General features: G+C 40.6%; 1 protein-coding gene across 1 annotated transcript in view; it reads left to right on the top strand.

Moving 5' to 3' along the window:
* Positions 1-18,692, top strand: part of LOC134756693 (uncharacterized) — a 103,045-nt gene that overhangs the window by 82,525 nt on the left and 1,828 nt on the right. The window contains exon 10 of the mRNA XM_063695376.1: positions 15,382-15,505. The gene's annotated coding sequence lies outside the window, so the exon portion shown is untranslated. The remainder of the gene's footprint in view (positions 1-15,381; positions 15,506-18,692) is intronic.

Genomic DNA, 18,692 nt, shown 5'->3' with positions numbered 1-18,692 from the left:
TACAGAAAAAACTCATAGTAGAAAGTCTTTGGGACCTAGAACTAGGTAAAGAGATCTTAGATGTGACACCAAAAGCACAATTCATAAAAGGAAAAAAATCAACAAATTGAACCTAATAAAATGTAAAACTTGCTGCAAAAGCTTATGTAAGAAGATAAAAAGCTATAAACTGGGAAGAAAATATTTGCAAACCACGTATCTTGCAAAGGACTGGTATCTATAATAAGAATTCTCAAAATGCAGGACTTGAAAAACAAACATTCCAGTTAGAAAATTAGACATTTCACCAAAGAGGACACAGAGATAGCAAATGAGCATGTAAAAAGATATTCAACCTCGCTGGTCACTAGGGAGATACAAATTGAAACCACAGTAATATATCACTACACACCTATCAGAATGACTAAAAGGAAAAAGAGTGACAATACCCAATGCTGGGGAGAATGTGGTGACATTGGCTCACTTACACATTGCTGGGAATGTAAAATGATATGGCTACTTTGGAATACAGGTTGGCAGTGTCCTATGAAACTAAACATGCAACTACCGTATAATCCAGCAGCAATTGCACTTCTTGGGTCATTATCCTAGAAAAATGAAAGTGTATGGTTACACAAAAACCCATGTACAAACGTTTGTTACAAGTAAATGAGCTTGACTTATAAAAGTAAATAGCTGTTACTTATAAAAATGGGAATCAGCCCAAGTGTCCTTCAACATGTCAATGGTTAAACTGTGGTACAAGTATAACATGTTAGCGCAACAAAACAACAAAAAGAAACAGACCCTTGAGATATCTAAAACAACCTGAATGAATCTCCAGGGATGTATGCCGAGTGGAAAAAGCCAGTCTCCAAAGGCTACGTAGGGCATTATTCCATTTGCATAACATTTTTGAAATGACACAACTTCAGAAGTAAAGAACAGATTAGTAGTTGCCAGGGATTAGACTGGGGGAGTAACACAAAAGAGGTGGAAGTGGTTATAAAAGGGTAACATAAGGGACCCTTTTTATGTTGGAACTGTTCAGGTCTTGGCTGTGGTGATCGCCAACCTATACAGGTGATAAAATTGTATACAATTTAATACACGCGTGCTCACATGCAAATGAATACGGGAATACTGGGAAAATCTGAATAAGATCAGTAGATTCTATCAATGTCAATATTTTGGTTGTGATATTATATAAAGACTACAGTTTAACAAAATGTTACCATGGGAGGAAACTGGGTAAAGTGTACTAAGGATCTCTCTGTCTGGTTTCATACAACTTCGTATAACTCCATAATTATCATAATTTAATTAGATATTATTTTATAATTATTTTAGTTATATAGAATTATATTATGTTTTTGTATATTACATAATTATATACAAAATATGTAAAATTATCTATATACATATAAACATTGTATATAAACTATGTGTATAACATTTATTTACATATATAGTTTGATGGAGTTATAGTTTGATGGAGTAACAACCAAATCAACAACACATGTCAGTCAACTAAACCAGCCCCTCTTAAAGGTAATTCCGACCATTCTAGCTATTCAGGATTTGTATTGTTTTTTGTTTTGTTTTGTTTTATTTTGTTTTGTGACAGAGTCTCACTCTCTTGCCCAGGGTGGAGTGCAGTGGTGTGAGATCTGGGGTCACTGCAACCTCTGGCTTCCAGGTTCAAGCTATTCTCCTGCCTCAGCCTCCCGAGTATCTGGGATTACATGTGTGCACCACCACACCTGGCTAATTTTTTGTATTTTTAGTAGAAACGAGGTTTTACCATATTGGCCAGGCTAGTCTCAAACTCCTGACCTCAAGTGATCTGCCCACCTCGGGCATCCCAAAATGCTGAGATTACAGGCGTGAGCCACCATGCCTGGCCCATTCTAGCTACTGGAATGTTTACTCTCAGGCTGTGTGTTCATGGCGTGCCAAAAGAAACCTTTTGTTTTCTTTTCTTTTAAAAAGATTTTTGTCTTTATCATAAAAGAGGTATTAAATGGTAGATCTGAAAATATGTAGAAATCAAAATAAGTAAAATAAAACCAAGATCATGCTAATTCCATCAGCCAATAATAATTTGAATAGTATGCTTTAAGAGGTGTGACATAATTTATTTTTAGCCATTTTTTTATTATAGTTAATGCACCCATGCATTTGCTTTCGTGAATAGCTGAGATTTTGTTTCTTAGAATCTATTATTTTTAAAGAATGTATATTTTATTAATGACATGATTTCTATACATATAAGTAAGATCAGTAGATTGTACCAATGTCAGTATCCTCATTATGATATTATACTACAGTTCTGCATTTCTGCATTTATACAGACATGTGCTAGACATGGTTTCTCTACTTCAATGCGTAGTGCTAAAAATATTCCTGGACCCCATTTTGGTGATAACTTTGCATCCATGTTTGTGTAGGAGGTTGGGACCCTCAACATGCTCTCAGAGACAATAACTATTATAATATCAGACATGCCAGGAATATCGCTAGTGCTGTTACTCAAATTGCTCTACTAAGGATGTATCTTAAAGGAGAGGCAGAAAGTCCTCCAGTACTTACTAAAGACTTGGAGATTGCCCCTTCTGGATTTCTGTAGGCTTTACTGCACCTCCAGGGAAGCCCAGGTTTGAGAAGCATGTGCATTCAACAAGTTTCCTTGTTAAGCATACATAAAGAAGGAGAGAAAAAGCCGAGAACACACTGCTGGAGGGTACAATTTGGCAGTTCTTGCTTAGTCTCTGTTAGTGAGTAAAGACCTATTTTTCAGCTCCACTTGTGCATGCCTGTAATAGATTTTCCTGGGCAGCAGGTAATAGACTCTGACACTTCAGAAAGCCTCCACAGTAGAATTCACTGGAAAAAACATCCTGCATAATTCAGGAAACAACAAAAAATGCGTGATTATATATTTGTCAGTCTTCAGCCTCATGGTACCACAGGAGGGCAATAGCCTTTCTCCATCTAAAAGGGGTAAAATAGGTTAATCTACCTACACAAAAGTAAGTGCACTATTACCTCCATTCCAGGAGAGGTTGTTTTCAGCATCAAGAGTAGCACCTGGCAGGCCCTGGAAGTGAGTATCATTTCTACAGTAGAATCACTATTTCAAATGCTTTACTTGCATTGCTGATATGATAGTCTTGCCTGGAAACTACCTAAGCTTTTTCTCACACTTCCCCGAATTGCATGTAGTCTGTATTTTTCCTGTTACATATCAGTGGATCCTTCTGGGGTGGAGAGGAATATTAGGAGAAGAGCTGACAGACTGAAGAGACTGTTTTCCCTCCTGTCTATAGCTGTCTTCTCATTCAGGGTTTGATTTGCCATGAAATCAGAAGTGAAACCCTGCCTTTGGCAGAAAGCATCCCAAGCCAGTGCCAGGGCACACCGTGGTTGGCACCCACTTGTGGAAATTCAAAGCCTGCTCATCAGTTTTCCCCTACAGAATTGGAGCAGATATTCAAACAAATTGGTCCCAGGCTAATTTAAGACATGATAGGAAATGGATTTTAACAAGCCAGATTTGTTTTATTTTCTCAGACAGAAAACAAAAACAAGAAATTTTCTAGGATAATATTTGGAACATGGAAGAAGATTGGTTCATTCTATTGCAGCTTCAGTAGCCACAGAAATCAAGGCTGTCAGAAGGTGGAGTTCAGATCTTTATACCCTTTAGCACATGTGTCAGGAGGGCAAGAATTTCCAGATGTCACTGTCGTTAATGTGTCCACCAAGAGCAAAGCAACTAGATTTGCTAGAAATTAGGCTGTTTTCAAGGAACAGGCAGCTTCTGCTCTAGCTGCTTATTGATCCTTACCACAGCTACAAATGTCACCTTGATAGCTGACCTAAAGAGGGCATAGGGTACTAGGTTTCCACTTAGGTGTGAATGCAAAGATCACAGGAAGATCTCTGAGCCAATCCTTGTGAATTGCTTAACATGGTAGCAAAAACCGTAATTACTTTTGCACCAACCTAATAGATTCAGAATTAAAGGGAGGTAGTTGTGATCTGACATACTCACTTTTGTTTGCTGGCATTCTTTCTTTGTGTTGTATTCTATTTCACTTCCAAAGATGAGGTTCTGCCTCTGGAAATGTAGAGGCTTATAACACTCACTCTGATTCATCAACAAAGTAGGCTGGCATTGTCTTAAAAATTTTTGTTCCAAAACCAACAATTGCATTTCAAAAGTACATAACATCTTTCCTTCAGTGTTCTTAAAACTGCTTTGAGACATTACCTCACTAAACCAACACCTTCAAAAGACTTTAATAAAGGCAAAAGTGGAGTGCAAATGACTACCCCTTCATCTGCTTTATCAGTGTGATATTGTGGAATGAGGACTGGAATGAAGGCAGGCCTTCTTGCTTCCCCATTTACTGTTTGACTTGAAAGTGTCACTTAACTTTCTAAACCTTGTGCTTCTCATCTGAGAAATATGGAGGCTGAACCAAATGATTTGCACAGAAATTTCCAGTCCTGTGAGTCTATGAAATTCTAAAATGTGGGAAGGCTCTTATTTAGAGAGGTAGAGCACAAACTTGTTACACCTTTAGGAAGTGGGCTTAACTTTAACATTCAGCTTTATTTCCTTAAAGAGAAAATGAATATACCAGGCCCAGTTTATGTGTCATTCAGATCCACTCTTTCTCACTTATTGCCCCCAGAGCCTGGCTTTACTTACAGTCCTTCTCCCTTAACCAGGAATATCCTAGCAATAGCTCATTCCATTGCTGCAGTCCAAAGTCTGTTTCTGCTCGGGTCATCCCCACAGAGGAGAAGCTTCAACAGACATCACCAACTAAAGAAGAAACCACTGAAGCCACACACTGCCTGGAATGGAGTTCCAGAAGCTCCAGGGGCTGCCTGAGGTGGTGCTGAGTTGATGCAACTCAGATGTGAGAGAAAGTAGACAAAATTCGTGATCTCTTACCAATGGAAGACAAGACATGAGGGAATGCCTGCAGATAAATTGCTTGCCCTTTAGACTTCCTGGCCTGATGGACTGTTCCAAGATGCAGTCATTCTCCTATGGTCTTTCTGGAGATGTCTTCTCGAGACTGAGCAGCCAATGTGTTGCTATGAAGCTCTGGCTAGCTGGGTAATGCACTTCCTTGTATTTGCTCTTCCTCGTTCCTTGTCTCATGTCTCCTTTTCCCTGGGATTCTACCCTACACTGAAGTAATAGCACACAAATTTTTGTCTCAAGTTCTGTTGTCTAGGGAAGCCAGGCTAAGACATGGTTCAATGGGTGTCCTTAGAAAGCAGACCTCCAAGAGAGAACTTTGGGTCTCCACCAATGGTGGCAAACTGGGTGGCCCAGATTCCTGGCATGCAGTGATAGTACAATTGCCAATATGTTATGTGGTATAGGCAGAAGGCAAGGTATTGGCATATCAAGTGGCTGTGTACTTGATCAGTACAGAGGGGATGATAATCATAAGGATTGTGTTACATGGTGGCTGCCTTTGATGGCTTTGGAAGATTTGCAAAAAGGCATAACAGACTCAGGAAAGCTAATTGCCCACTTAAAATATGCTGTGAAAGTCAGAGGGCCTCTATGGTAGCCTTCCAAATCCTCTTATCTACTGCAGCTGCAGGGCAAATGATGGAGGAAGAAAATCATGTTCAGGGTTTCATGGTATAGGGTTGCAAACCTACAAAGGAGAAAAAATTCACAGCCTTAAAATGTCTCCTATGTCAATGTGAAGGCTTTGATAGGGAAAGAGTAGGAACCTGAAACCTGCAAAGTGGACATTTGAGTGGACAAATCTAATAATCTTGAATGTCCAAATTTCCCTGCCTCTCTGGAGATTATGCAGTCTCCTCAGTTGGAGACTATGCAGTTATATCACTCGATGTACTATAAGACAGTACTTGTTCTCTTCACAATCTGCCTACCACCACATCTCATTGCCTCCAGGCCAATGATCATGGTAACATCTCAGAACAATCTTGCCAGGGGCGTGCTTTGATTCACAGAGACTGTAGTGATGGATAATGAATTATAACATTACTAGGAGTGAGTTGGAGAGACAGCCAACTAAATGTTGGATTCTCACTCTTTCTCTCTCTCTCTCTACACACACACACACACACACACACACACACACACACACACACACACGTGCAGACCAGAGCCAGCTTCAAATGTGGTCCAGAGGAAGACAGGGAGTTGCAGAAAGACCAAGTTGCAGTACAAGCTGCCCTGCCTCTTGAGCCATATGTCTCATCTAGTTTGAAGCATTTCAAGGTATTTAGGGGTAAGAATGCTGTGTAGAATCTCTGAAAAAAATCTCATTAGAAAAATCATAGCACAGACCACTGAGATTCTGGAGTGAAGACATATCTATATGGCTTTGAAATATATATAACAGAATAAATTTCCCTTTGAAAAACAGCATGACACTAGTCACAAATAAAAATTTAGTTCCCATCATGGAACACCAAGTCTCTGTGAAACCAGAGCTGCTTATCATGAGCTGAGTTGATCAGATCTACCAAATCATATGGGCAGGGGGGGCTATGGCAGCAATCTATTACATGATGGACAAGGTACATTGAGGATTGGACTGGACTGGACTGATGTCAATGCAGGACACCTCTGTAAATTGTATCAGCAGGTAGCCTAGGCCCATTTCATCTATCTCTCTTGTGCCAGCATCTTTCCATCAATCCATTCCTATGTCATCACTGAGGATTTCCTGTGACCAACTGACAGAAGGGCAAAGGGCTTGGTTTACACAGTTTGGTGAAATATGTTGGTGCTAGCCAGAAATGAACTTTTGCTGTACTAAAGTCTCACCAAAGATTGACCCTGAAGAAAAGTAATTGAGAGAAATTCTCCAATTGGGCAATAAAATTGATTATCATTTCATGTTGAAGGAGAAGTGGCCTGAGGAAAGAATATATACTGAGTCCTGAGCAATGAAAATGATTTGATCAAATAGTCAAGACTCAAGGACATGGGACAAGGATGTCTAGCAGATATTCATGTACAGAGACTTAGGGAGTGGAAACAATACATGCAGACCTTTTATTTCATATGAATACCCATTAGAGAACAGCGATTTCATGCAAAGTTCTCAACAACCAAGTTGGCAGCATGACCTGCCCTGTGAATGTCAGCCAGCTTCCTACTGAGTCATCCCAGTGTTTGTGCAATGGGGCTGCAAGTTATGGTGGCAAGAATGGAAACTGAGCATGGATCAAACAACATGGACTCCCTCTCACTAAGGCTGTTCTAGCTACTGCTGCTGAATTCCCTCCCTGCCAGGATCAGAGACTGATGCTGAGCCTTTGATATGGCTCCAATCTTGGAAAGACCTGCCAGCCAGCTACCGGCAGGTCAAATACATCAGACCCCTTTCACCTTAGAAGAGCAGTGATTCACATTTACCTGAACTGACACTCTGGAGAAGGATCTGTCTTCCCTGCCACAGGGAAGTGGCAGGTGTTATCTCTGCCAACACCACCATCTAAGGACCTGCAAAATGCCTGATCTGCTAACATTGTACACATGACATTTCCTTGGAGTAAAGAACTAGAGTAAGTGCAGCGACAGGCTCGTGGCTATGGAGTCATGAGTTTTAAAGTGTACTCTATTCCTCAGAAGCAACTAGCTTGAGAGACTAATGAAAGGCCCATGGAAGGCTCAGCATAAGTACCTGCAAAGAGATCACACCTTGTGGGGTTGGGGTGCTGCCCTTCATGGTGAGATTGATTGGATAGATAAGAGATAATATATAGATAAATAAAATATTAGATAGATAATATATATTAGGCAGATAGATTGCATATGTAATACATAATACATATTAGTTAGATAGCTAGATTGGTAGACAGACAAAAGGGTGCTAGAAGGATGATAGATACAGGATATAAGATCAACCTTGTTCTACTGTAACTCCAAATGATCCACTTTCAGAATTTGGGTTCCTCACTCTTACAAACTTAGTCTCTGCTAGATTAGTGATCCTAGTTCCCAGGGTGGAAACTCTTCTGCCATGACATCCACTGAAGCCACCTTGGACTCTATATGCCAGTGTTCAAAAAAAGGAGTTACTGTACTGTCAGGCATAATTGATGATGATTCCCTTGAGGAATGAGGGTTGCTGCAACAGACAGAAGTATGTCTAGAACCCACAGGATTCACGGGCTTCTCTTAGTTCTTCTGTGTGCAGTCTCATCGATCAAAGGCAATTGTGTCTGAGCACAGTGGCTCACGCCTGTAATCCCAACACTTTGGGAGGCCGAGGCAGGCAGATCACTTGAGGCCAGGAGTTCGAGACCAGCCTGGCCAACATGGTGAAATCCTGTCTCTACTAAACAAAACAGACAAAAAAATTTAGGTGGGTGTGGTGGCAGGCCCCTGTAATCCCAGCTACTCCGGAATCTGTGGCAGGAGAATCTCTTGAACCTGGGAGGCGGAGGTTGCAGTGAGCCGAGATTGCACCACTGCACTCCAGCCTGGGGGATAGGGTGAAACTCTGTCTCAAATAAATAAATAAATAAATAAATAAATAAATAAATAAATAAAATAAAGGGAAATTGTATCAAAAGTGACTTGACAGGAATAAGACAATTAAAGGCTGAAACTCCTCAGGGATGAAGGTCTCTATCACCACACAGGGCAAGAATGCAAACCAGATGAAAATATTGGTCAAGGACGAGGAAAGTCTAGAATGGGTGATAAGGAAATGCATATCAGTAGTGCCCTGGGACCAGCTGCAGCAGTAAGACTGTGCCTTGGCTTGCTAACCTTCCTTAAGCCTTTACAGAGATTGCAACTGACCATTACCTCGAAGGACTGGACTTGTGCCTTCCCTTTAAGTAGGAACTTCCTGTCATCATATGAGATCTAGATATCAGGTCTGAGTGGCACAAGAAAGAAATTTTGACAAGCTTTTCCCCTACTCTTCTTCAGGCTCCCTGTGAGGTAACAGTACTCATGGTGCAAGAATCACACTGGCCCTCAGGCTCTATCATGATGTCTCCCCACCCTCAAGGGGAGAACTAAGACATTTCTGTGAAACGAGTCCAAAGAGTACGTCATGATGAAGTGTAACTAGCAAAAGCACTGGGGCATGGCAGTGATCCAAGAGCCACATCTTTATTCCAACATTGATTCTCGGAACAGCCTGCACGTGCTGCCCCAGGGGTGTATATTGGCTAAGATTCTCGTGTTCTTGATGTACAGTGAGGCAGACTCTTCTGAGGCTGCTCATCCTGTTTCCTCCAAGAAAGACAGAGTCATTGAGGAAAGAACAGCCCCTGCCAACTAGATCAGCTGCCTCGGAACCAGGATGTGGAATGAAGAAAATGAGGAGAAAGCTTTTCCACATTTGTTCATATTAAATAAAAACTCAAATAGTGTGTGTCTATGTGTCTGTATACATATACAATAGTGTTACAGGGTAAAGGCAAGAAAACTTTAATTTTACCTCTCAGAAGAATCCAGAAGAACACACTGGGGAGATTCCAGGAAGATAATAAATGCACATCAGTTTGATGATGAACTGAAGAAGAGGAGGAACGAAGGGCTAGAGCTCTGTTAATCATCGTTAATCTAAGCTGATAAGCCACTGGATTGAGATTCAGGTGGCCATGAAAGGGGCTGTACCTGGGACTAAGAAAGTAGAAATTATGAACCTAAGGAGCCAAGAAATAACCCAGTCTATGTGACGAGTCAAGATTCAGTGAAGTAAGCTGGGTGTCTGTAAAGGATGTCCCTGCACAGTATGTACCCCCATGTCTTCTGTTCATACAGTATGTTGGATTTGTATTCTAAATACACAAGTGTGTGATCAGCTACAGGAGGACTCAACAAATATTGGATAAAAGTGGTTATTGCAAAATTATGGGGTAATGCTGGAAATTCCCTCTAAGTTTTTAAAAGTCCAAACAAACAACTTTATCAGATTATTGGTTTCTAGTAAGATCTTTTTCTTAATCAGTAATAGGTACATGAATAGATAGATGATAGATATAGATAGATCGATAGATAGATAGATAGATAGACAGATAGATAGATAGATAGATAGAAAGATAAATATTAAGGAATTGTCTCACATGATTGTAGCAGTGCTGGTCCAAAATCTGCTGGCTGGAGACCCAGGGAAGAGTTGCAGTTCAAGTCTGATGGCTGTCTGCTGGCAGAATCTTCTCTTCATCAAGGGAGGTCAGTTTTTTCTTCTATTAAGGCCTTTAGCTTATTGGATGAGGCCCACCCACATTATGAAATGTAATCTGTTTTACTCAAAGTCTTTGGATTTAAATATTAATATCTTACAGGTATATTCACAGAAACATCTAGAATAATGTTTGACCAAATATCTACCATGCCTAGCCAAGTTGACACATAAAATTAACCATCACAAGCTGTGAGTATTCATGTATATTTAACTGGATTATACACTTGGGTTTTTTGCACAGAGACAATGAGTATATTTACTGAGTTTGTAACAGGAAGAATGTAAATGCTATGACTTGGTTGTTAAAGAGCACACCTAAAATATACAAAAATTATTTGTACTCTGTGAACTCCTATGGCAGCGTCTGGCCCTAAGTTTTACAGATCAGTTAACACCCTAAAGTTTTGTGGTGTGTTGGGTTGTAGTAAGATGACCAATTTGTCCTGGTTTTCCTGGAACATTCTTGGATCTAGTATTGAAAGTTCAATGCCCTCCAAGACCTTTCAGTCCTGGGAAAACCAGGGCAAATATTGCCATAATGAATGGGCTGTGCTAAAATCGTTCCTTCTTCCCTAAATGAGCAGGGATTTAGGACTGGTCAGTGCTGGCCCTAAAATGATCTGTGTTTAAACAGGTGTGAATCACTTTATGATGTCTTCTATCGCCCCTTGGAAGGAACCTTAAAATAAGCAGAGGACCAGCAAGGGGGCGTTATCCCTGGGTGACTTTATCATCTCCTATGGGCAGACTTTGCCAGAAACAGTCTTGGCAATCTCCCTTCCAAAATAAGGTTTAATCTCTTTATTTGTTTCTGTGGACTCTGAGGACAAAGGTCAGGGCCTCTCTATGAAGGTGGCTTGCAGCTGACACTAAACCCCGTCCATGATTGGTTCTGCCCTTCTCTAGGTCATAGGAGCACCCATGACAGCACAGGAGTGGGTTCAATAGGTGGCCAGAGCCCTCCTGCACAGCCACAATTTTCCACAAGGGCAAAGAACACTTCTGTCACCTCATATAACATTTGCTTGCTTCCTGGAGACATTTGCTTGTGGTATGAAAAAAAGTTTATGAGTCTAAAAATTATTTGGGGCCATATATGAGAGCCATGGAGTCCTTGAATTTCGAAAAGACTGAGAGGAGAGATGGGGTGATGTTGATGCTTTAGGAACCTCCCACCTCCTATTGACCTGAGCAGCTTCCCTTTCATTTATCTTACATATTGGGCATCCACACCAGGTTTTGTCTAAAGATTGTGTTCTTTTTATTGCTGTCATGTTTTAAATAAACTAAAATAAAGGATACAGAATATTTACCTGCATAAATGTATTTATAAATTCTTTAAACCATTTGAGTACTGAAATGATCCCACTATGCAAATCGTCAACCACATAAACATTGGTATCTTTTTCTTTCATTTTCAAATACAGAACTCTCCTTCTCCCCTTTTTCTAAATTTAAAGTCTGAGAACTTTAACTGTTAAGTTCAAATTCCAGCTCTGCGTTTTCCAGCTTTATGATTGTGGCAAGTAAAATGAAGCTATTTGAGCTTCTGTTTCCTTATGTATAATGTGAGTGCAATAATATTGACCTTATGGGTTCTGTGAGGATTAAATGAAATAGTGCAATAAAGTACCTGGTGTGTGGATAACTAATAAATTGCGGCTACTATTCTAGAATATTGAACACCAAACTTCACAATCGTGCTTCGGCATACCTCTCTGGTCTAATTTCTCAATATCCTCTCACAGTTCACTTTATTTTGGTTTGGGTAGCCCTTAAATGTCTGGCAGAGACTTAAATCACTTCCAGAATAAATAACTGAGACATTTTCTGAAGGCTTGCTATAGTTTGCAGAAGGGTGGCAGAGGATGCTTGAAGTGTGAACCTGTAATACCATGCTGCCCAAACATCTCCTCTCTGCCTGGGATATGCTGTTTTATTCACCGGTGGTCTCATTTCTCTTTTCTTCACCTGACTAATCTTTAGCTTTCCCCCAAGGTTCAGCTCAGATGTCCCCTACCTGGGAAAAAATCTTCCCTTCCTCTCCGCATCTGGATTAGAGGCCCCTCATCTGTGTTTGTCCACAAAACACATCACAGAGCACTGTAAACCTATGTTTAAATATTTTACCCCTCACAAGACTAATGTAGCAAACATTTCATGGTGCCTTTATGGCCAGGATACTCGCAGGTCCCTGGCTGGCCATGTTGCATACAGTGTGGCCCTACCTGCCCCTTATCTCCCACCTCTGATTGAAACTGACCAGAGTAGTTATGAGTAGCTGACCCAAGGTCTTCTCTAGGAACCATGACCTATGACCTGTCACTGATGACAGTGGCTTCAGTCTGATTTGTGCATCAGTATTGCCACTGGAACTTAAAACAATACAGATGCTGAGCTTTCCATCCTCAGAGATTCTGATTCACTAAGTCAAGGATGGTTCCACGCATTGGTATTTTTTTAGAGCCCCTCAGGTGGTTCTGATAAGCAGCCAGTGTAAATGACTCTCTCAAGTAGCATGGAAAGAAGAGCTGATTTCATTAGATTCCCTTTTTTAAAAAAGGCTTTTTAATTTTAAAAATTGTATTTACTCAGAAGCATTCAGAATGTCAACAAAACAGCTACAGCTTTTTTTTTCTTGCAATTACAGAGTGATGTTCAGTTAACAGAGCAGCAATTATTTCATGTAGGCTGCGTCAGAGACAACTGAAGATGAAAAAATGACCATCCCCATATATAACTAATTTGTGCTATGGACCAAGAAGAATCTACTTTAAATTTCCATGCCATTTAACCCCCCATACTGTACAAGGCAAGGTTAGCGGCTATTGAAAACACCACTAGAAGAGGGCTATCTAACTACACAATTGATAGTATAACTAAACAAAAAAAGACACTTTACAGTTTAAAAACAAACCTTACACAGCCTTACATTTCCATTCTATTTTTCTTTAAAAGGAGTGAGTTGTATGGGAGGGTTAAATGCTTTATAGACAAGGAAAAGAAACTGTGCTAGAACCAACTTATTCAACATCATCTTCTTCTTCTTCCCCATTTCTTCATTTTCCTCATCTTCCTATTCTTCCTTCATTGTCTTGCTTTTTTTCAGCCTTCATGTCTCGCTTTTTTGCTGTATCAGGCTTTTCTTTAGCTCGGTATGCAGCAATATCCTTTTCGCATATTTCCTTCAGCTTAGCAGCCTTCTTTTCATAAGGCTGCTTGCCATCTGCAGCAGTGTTATTAACATCTCTCCCAGTTTCTTTGCTATGTCATCAATGGGTAGGCCAGGATGTTCTCCTTTGATCTTGGTGATACTCAGAACAGAACAAGAAAAAGCCCAAAAGAGGCCTCTTGGGTGCACTGCTTTCCTTAAACACCTCTTTTGTTTCCCCTTTAGGAGGGATTAGGTTTTCATTTGTCTTTCATAACAGGTCTTGTCTGCCTTTGCCATGTCTTCAAATTTTCCTTTCTCTTTAGCAGACATGGTCTTCCACCTCCCTGAGCACTCCTGAGACAACTCTGAGAAGCTGACCGAAGGAGCTGGATGCTGCTTCTTGTGCTTCCTCCCAGCAAGTCTATACAGAGAATGCATATGATGACATGTTGCCCCATGGCCTCTTAGGATCTCCTTTGCCCATGTTTAGTAATTTTTCCTTAGCCACTAACAGAGTGGCCCAGTGCTTGTCAATTCTCACTTTCCCCAGCACTATTTCTATGGAGCTCAATGTACTGCAATAGCCATGACAGTGGGAGCCAGATGCTGCCTCTCATTAGATTCTCTTTATTGGAAATTTGAACAGAAAAATACGGAACGAACTTTATAATGAACAGTGGGATGGGAAGTGAGAGAATTTCAAGGGAATGAAAGCTATGGAAAGTCAAAGGCATGTGTCATCTTGAGTTATCAGGGGGCAGAAGAAGTTGGTCATTATAGAGAGGAGAATGGAACTGATGTGTAGAACGAAGCTGATACCATAAAAAAGCAAGAGACAAAAGACAGGTATAGAGTGTCTCAGAGAAAAACAGAAATAGAAAAAATAGAGGCAGAGAAAGAGAGAGACCGAGAGAGAAGCAGGCAGATGAAGAGATAGAGGTAGATAGAAACCTCACTCAGAACTGCCACCATCAGCTTAATCCCCCAAACTAGAAACCTCTGCAGACATCTCCTTTATCACCCACATCCAATGTTGTCAATTCTACCTTCCAAAGATGTCTTTAAGGGCTGGGCACGGTGGCTTATGCTTGTAATCCCAGCATTTTGGGAGGCTGAGGCAGGAGGATCACCTGAGTTCAGGAGCTCGAGACCAGCCTGGCCAACATGGTAAAACCCCATCGATACTAAAAACACAAAAAATCAGCTGGGCGTGGTGGCAGGCACCTATAATTCCAGCTACTCAGGAGGCTGAGGCAGGAGAATAACTTGAACCTGGCAGGAGGCAGAGATTGCAGTGAGCCACTCTGGCAGGAAGCAGAGGTTGCAGTGAGATTGAGCCACTGCACTCCAGCCTGTGAGACAGAAAGAGACTCCATCTCAAAAAAAAAAAAAGAAAAAAAAAAATTTCTAAGATGTGATTTTTTTTTTTTTTTTTAAGTCCTGCTGTCACTGCCATCCAGATCTTCATAAGTACTTGCTGGGACTATGGCAAAAACCTCACAACTGGTCTCTCCCTACCCCAGTCTATTTCCAGCACTGTTGCAGATCACACTATCTTACACTTTGGTGGCCAGGTCTTCGGGCCTGGCAAAACCTGCCTCATCTCCTCTCCTGTGAGTGCTAGGTTCCTCCAGATCCCATTCTTCTGCCACAGCAAATCAGGCCCTGACCTTTGTAAATGGGATTCTCTTGGCTTTCTCTTCTGCATTTGACAATCTTCCATCCTGCCTTCAAAATCTGGCTCAAAAATACCTCAGTAATGCCTTTTCACCTCTTTCAGGCAGAGTTATAACAAAGTTCCTACCTTTCCCATTATACCGTGAGCTTTTTTTTTAGTTATCTCAGAATTCCCAGAACACAGCAAATGTGTGTTGTCTTGAACTAAATTTGTGGAATTTCAGGTAATGAGGGAGCCAGGACACTGCTGGGTGGGTGGGCCAGCTCTTACGATTCTGCCCCAACCCAGAGCCAGCCCCTAGATTTTCAGGTTTTTGTCTTCATCCACGTTTATCCCCACAGATCCTCTGAAAGCTCCAAACAAAATTTTCCCCACAGCTCCATGGTAACCTCAGCAGAGGCTCCTGGAGGTGACAGTTCTGGGATGCAAAGAAGGGCGAATGAAGTGGGGCAGCTATTTGTCCATGTGAGTATTTGGACTTCCTTGATACGCAAAGAGCAATTTCCTTCCTTTTTGCTTTGAATCCTAAGAAAATGCCTCAATAAAAAATAGTTAGGGGAGCACATGAATTAACTCACTTTCCATCACCTGAACCACTTAGCGCTTCCAACAAAGCTTTGGGGGGAAATCTGTATTTAATCAATGTTGAAACAATCACTCTGATGCAGAAATGCACACAAAAAGAGCAATTTCTGACCAGCTTTTATTTTGCATACTGTATTCCTTTTGACAGTGATGACTAATGGAGTAAGATTTTTGTTCACTAGAAGAAGCTCAGTAGCATGTATCAGGGCAATTAACTTGGAAATCTGTGAATAAGCATGATTCAGGGGCCTATTGAACATCAACTTGCAGACTCTTATGAATCCTGGTTGCTTCCATTAGCTGAAAAAATACTGTAAAATCTTGAATTTTGCAGTAAAAAAAATTCATTTTGGTTGTGACTCCTACTTGAGTCACATGGCATCAGATGGAAAATGAGTAGGAAGGAGAGGATCGCTGCCAACTAAAAGGAGAGAGGCTAGTCTGGACAGAGCATTTTGTAGGACACAGATTTGATTATAAGCCAACTATTTTAAAAATCCTCATTCTTGCAAGCTAGCACATGACCTCTTTCCTAAGGGTGAGGAGATTCCAGAGGTACATATTTGCCATCTGGAGTGGATGCAAATTCTAGTGCAATTCATCTAGAAACCTGCATCATTGAAATTAATCATCATGATGAACAAGGAGAGCATGCTGGGGCAGGGAGGTCAGTTTCACTTGATAAGAGTAGAATGCACATTCTAGCTGGGAATGTGCTGACATTCATTGCATTCAGGAAAATTCTACACAAAGCCTCTCTCTCTGGAGAGGATTCCTGAGAAAGAGAAGGGCTCACTGTGTGGCATAGAAATGAGAACCCCCTCAAAGCCCTGGCTTTTGAAGGTATCCAGAATCACAGTGATTCAATGCCATTGGATACTGCTCTTTTTCTTCCTGGGAGGGAAACATCAGTCCATCAGTTCAAACCCTACAGGGTTTTCTGTGTTTGTCCTAATCATGTTAGAAGCAGAACGCCTAGTTAGTAATCAAGCACCAGTTGGAGCTGTTTCCTACCAAACGTATGGTTTTGATTTTGAAGCTCTCCATTCATTGTTCTTTAGCACTGTGAAGGGCTTGTAACCAGCTAACTGCTTCTCCTATTTTGGTCTGGGGAACTAAACACAAATCTGGCTGAAACTTCAGTTGGGCTAGGGCCAAATTTTGTTGGTTTTTGTTAATGCTGTTACTTATTTTTGAAAGAGGTGTGGACAGAAAAAAAAAAGAGCAAGAGTTGGAATGGTATTTGAAGTTTGCTCGTGGTGTTTTAGGGAAACAGGAACATATCACTATAAAAGACATTTCCTTCAATATGGGAAAGAGTTCCTCATTGATTCAACTGAGCTCTTGAAATCTGAAATGTTTAGGGAGCAGTAGAAATTTGATAAGGGATCATAGACTCAAGGGGATGAGAGAAGATTTGAAAAGTCATCGAATATGACTCCTTGATTTAGTAAAACCATAATTCGTAGTTTTCCTCTGATGAGTCACGGCCGGGAAGTAGATATTGTAGATGAGTCTGGGTCCTTGCACTTCTCAGCTTCTGTCATTTACAAATTCTACTTTGATGTCTCTGAAGATGACATCTGAATGTGCATGTGCAGAAGAAATGGCATTGAATAGAACTGGTTTAAAATCCCTAATTTGCTACTTAATTGCTGTTTGAATTTGCATAAGTTATTGAACCCTCTAACCCTCAATTTCCTCATCTATAATATGGGATAATAATAACTAAGCTGCAGGGATCATTTTAAAACTAAATTAGATAATGCCGTATGATATCTATATCTATATTCCTACTTTCCACCATACACAGCATTAATTTTTAAAATAAAATTAAAACAAAAATATAATCTATAATATTTGAATGTAAACTTAAGATAATGGATGTTGTTTTGCTGAAATTAAATGCATTTACAATGTGAATTTGAAAGTTTGTTTGAGTTTAGTAAGCCAGTAACATCAAATTCCACTGTGTAAGTGTCCTGGAATTTAATCAGAACCCAGAGATCTCTCAGCCTGTTTGCCATTATTTGCCATCGCATAATGGGTTGCCAGGTGCTATTTCACCTCTGTCTGAGACCGTTGCTTCGATCAAAGAGGGCTCTTGTTTATCCAGCTCCCTATGAGACCAGGCAGGGCCAGTGGTGACCCTCCAGGCTGAGCTCAGCCAGAGGGAACCTGTGTCTTGGTGCTCAGTTCTGAACAGTCTCATAGACCCCCATACTTGAGTGGGCTAAGGGACCCGTACCCTTCTAAAATCCACTGAGAAATCCTCAACAGAGGAGTTATGTGTTAACTTTATCTTTTCGAGGAATCATGTTGGCAGCAGCTTGAGGATAGGCTGGAGTGGCTAAGAATGACAAGGGAGTGGCAATTGAATCGTAGAAATACTTCAAACTCAGGCACCTCGCATTTAAAACACCACAGCACTTCCACGCATCACCAGCTTTACCTGCTTCTATTTTCCAGTATGAAGCTTCTGCTCCTGCCAATATGTTCTGTTTGACCTTCCCTGAATACACACTGGGTTTCCCTGCCTATTCAGCCCATACTTATGTCTTTCTCTTCACTTATATATTCCTCTAGTCCTTATCAAAAATTCTAACCATTCTTTTAGGGTCCATCTTCTTCACTCAGTCTTTCTTAGTTTGTTCAAATTACCTAATATGATTCATAAATTACCTTGTATTGAGGTATTTATGTTCCATACTATGACTTGTCTCTTCCAGCAATTGGGTTCAAATGTGATGGCAGGCACACCTCTTGCACAAGCTGGTATTTTACCTGATTTTAACCTATGATGGCTCATTGTTCAATGTTGGCACTCTATAACTTGCTGAATAAATAGATGACTAAATAAACCACCCATTTACTCATCTTATAGGCACCCCTATATAGCTGTAAGGGAATTATTTAGTAACTGCTTAAAATGTATCTAAATTGGATGTTTTACATTAGGTTCACAAGTGAAAAGCAAGCTTGTCAGAGATCTTCAAATGAAGCTTATTTAATGAGTTATTTTTTAAAATCCTATACAATAATGGAAAACCACAGTAAGTGGGTGTGA

Source organism: Gorilla gorilla, chromosome 11 (assembly GCF_029281585.2).
Source record: "Gorilla gorilla gorilla isolate KB3781 chromosome 11, NHGRI_mGorGor1-v2.1_pri, whole genome shotgun sequence".
Lineage (NCBI taxonomy): Eukaryota > Metazoa > Chordata > Mammalia > Primates > Hominidae > Gorilla > Gorilla gorilla.
Note: the sequence above shows the minus strand (reverse complement) of the source record. Positions and strands in the feature narration are given on the sequence as shown.